The sequence below is a fragment of the Eriocheir sinensis genome, unplaced genomic scaffold (genome assembly GCF_024679095.1).
Source record: "Eriocheir sinensis breed Jianghai 21 unplaced genomic scaffold, ASM2467909v1 Scaffold4, whole genome shotgun sequence".
Classification (NCBI taxonomy): domain Eukaryota; kingdom Metazoa; phylum Arthropoda; class Malacostraca; order Decapoda; family Varunidae; genus Eriocheir; species Eriocheir sinensis.
In genome coordinates, this window is record NW_026111720.1 from 928,803 (window position 1) to 931,607 (window position 2,805).

At 39.5% G+C, this 2,805-nt stretch overlaps 1 long non-coding RNA gene across 1 annotated transcript; it reads left to right on the plus strand.

The window, feature by feature from the left end:
* Positions 1-290: 290 nt before the first annotated feature.
* LOC126992104 (uncharacterized) lies at positions 291-2,251 on the plus strand. Its single transcript, XR_007746205.1, has 2 exons — positions 291-1,160; positions 1,549-2,251. It is a non-coding gene; the product is annotated as an uncharacterized LOC126992104 (long non-coding RNA).
* Positions 2,252-2,805: the final 554 nt, after the last annotated feature.

The window sequence follows — 2,805 nt, forward strand, 5'->3', positions numbered from 1 at the left end:
GTCAGTGGTCCAGTGTAACACGATTGACTCCTTCAAAAATAAGCTCGACCGTCACTTCCTTCAACTTAATATCAACTAGAGTAGAAATGCAACGTTTTGGAGTCTTCTGATTAATGTAAAATCACTTAGGTTTAAGGACAGACCACCAAGTCTGGACCATGGGGTCTGTGTGGTCTGATTTTCTATGTAAATCTATGTAAATCTCTCTCTCTATCTATCTATCTATCTATCTATCTATCTATTCCCTTTTATCCATTCGTTATTCTCTTTCTGCCTATCTGTCTATCTATCTATCATCTATCTATATATCTATCTCTTCGGAAACTTGATTGAAAAGCTATTACGAAGTAATAAACCACAATCAAGTTCACCCTCTTCACCAGCCTCCATCACACGCCTTGCCACACTTCGCGCTCATTGAACTAAGGATCGACATGATTTCCGCGACACCCTTTGTTCAGTCTTCTTCACGCGCGGAGATTGGGTGTCAGCAGAGGATCGAGTCTTGGTGAAGCTCTTCCGCCAAAGTCTTTCTGGCTTTGAGAGATGATTTAGTGAGTGTTCACGACCCTCCCTTGGAAGGAATATTTGCCTGACAGGGGAGACTGCGAGCGTTGGTTGCCTTCAGTCACACGAATGTTTCACCACCAAAAGGTTTCAAGTGTTAATCTCGAGTCGGAAATTCTACTTCAAGCTGAGAGAGTGATCCGATTACTGCTGTCGGTAACTTTTATATTATTTTCTCTTTTGAAGTTGCGATCGTGTTCCCGCTCCGCCGTGACGTTCATGTTGACACAGGAATTTGCAAGTTTTCTTTTTCTCCTTCGTTAAGCATTATTTCCTTTTTAAAACGAAATGAACTTAAGAAATAAAAGATATAATGACATAACATACCCACTTTTTAGGTCTTGAAAAAAGAAAATCAACACTAGCACCACCACTACCACCACCATCACCACCACCACCGACTCTGGCATCATCCCATTGTTAGTGTTGCAATCACGCGAACAGAAAATACAAGTGCAATGTCGTAATGGGGAAAAGGAGGCGACGTGTCGGCGAAGTTACTGCCGGACTAATCAGCGACACCAACGACAGCACACGCACAAAAAGGCAAACAAACAAACAAGCAAACATACAAACAAGAAAACAAACACAAGGTAAGCGAGTGCTACATAAGATATTTTATTTATATCTAACTCCCTTTTATAGCATTGTTTTTTTTATTGCAAGATATCTTTTTATGATCCATATCGCAGGTGTACGTACGGGTGGCATACCTTTCCGGTGACTCCATTCAAAGAAAACTGAGCACATGATTGATATCAGCTGACCTGTTCAATATGTCATGTGAATATCTCGTGTGTTATAAAGTTCACTATACAAACATAACAAACGATTACCTATTTTTCCGGGTTTTTTTAAGGTTTGTTTATTATCATCTACATGTCACTACCTCATCAACCTTTTGCGTGGTCTTCATATATCTGCCTTTCATCTAGCTACAACCTACCCTTTCACTTCCCACCTTGTCTGTTTTCCACCCAGGAGCTCCACCTCCACTACCACCACCACCAACACCACCACCAACACCACCTCTCCTTGCCCCTCATCAAGAGCAACACGAGCGGCGGCCACAGAACTATCGAGGCACGAGGAAGCAGACCACGCCGTTGGTAAAGCTTACTGATGCATCCATTCTCGAGCTCACCGGCGTCAGCAAGAAACTAAACATCCCCGCGAGGGTTTACAGCGTGTAGCAGCGCACGTTGGTTTCAGGCTCAGGGCAGACAACTTCAGGAAACAGTCTGCTGATATTACTATTTTCCTGATGCATCAAGATCCAAAGTATTTATTTTATAATTATATACAGTTTCGATTTATTTATATAAAAGTAACTGATATTTCTAAGCATAAATTATTATTTATTTCTACAAAGAGAACGGCCAGCCGATTATATGTAAATATTTGTTTTCTTTTGAAGAGGCCGATACGGAAAGATAAGGCGTACGACACAACCACATGTCAATTGGCAATATTACGCCTTTGTTGTTGAACGCTATAAATATATGAATAACATGAATAACATTACCCAGCAAAAGCGTTAGAATAAAAAATAAATCAACAACCACAGCCCACGGCGCTGAGATAACAAAGAGGAGCGATGAGCCGGCGTGACCAGACTAACACCGGCGTGGCCGAGAAGGTGCGGGCAGGCAGGTGTAGCAAACAATAAAACTCCCCTCCCTTCCCTGGTCTTCCTTTCTGCCACCACAGTGCTCCAAAGTGATATGGATTCCCAGTGGGAGAGAAGGAGGGCGAGGCAATGAACGTAAGATGAGCGAGCGAGAGTGTGTGTGTGTGTGTGTGTGTGTGTGTGTGTGTGTGTGTGTGTGTGTGTGTGTGTGTGTGTGTGTGTGTGTGTGTGTGTGTGTGTGTGTGTGTGTGTGTGTGTGTGTGTGTGTGTGTGTGTGTGTGCTCTACAACTCTTACATCCACACACGCTCACGCTTTAATAAACAAACATGGTCGTGAACAGTTGAGTCTTTTCCACCTTTTGGCAAACTTCACACTGACCAACATACGTGTGATATATATATATATATATATATATATATATATATATATATATATATATATATATATATATATATATATATATATATATATATATATATATATATATATATATATATATATATATATATATATATATATATATATATATATATATATATATATATATATATATATATATATATATATATATATATATATATATATATATATATATATATATATATA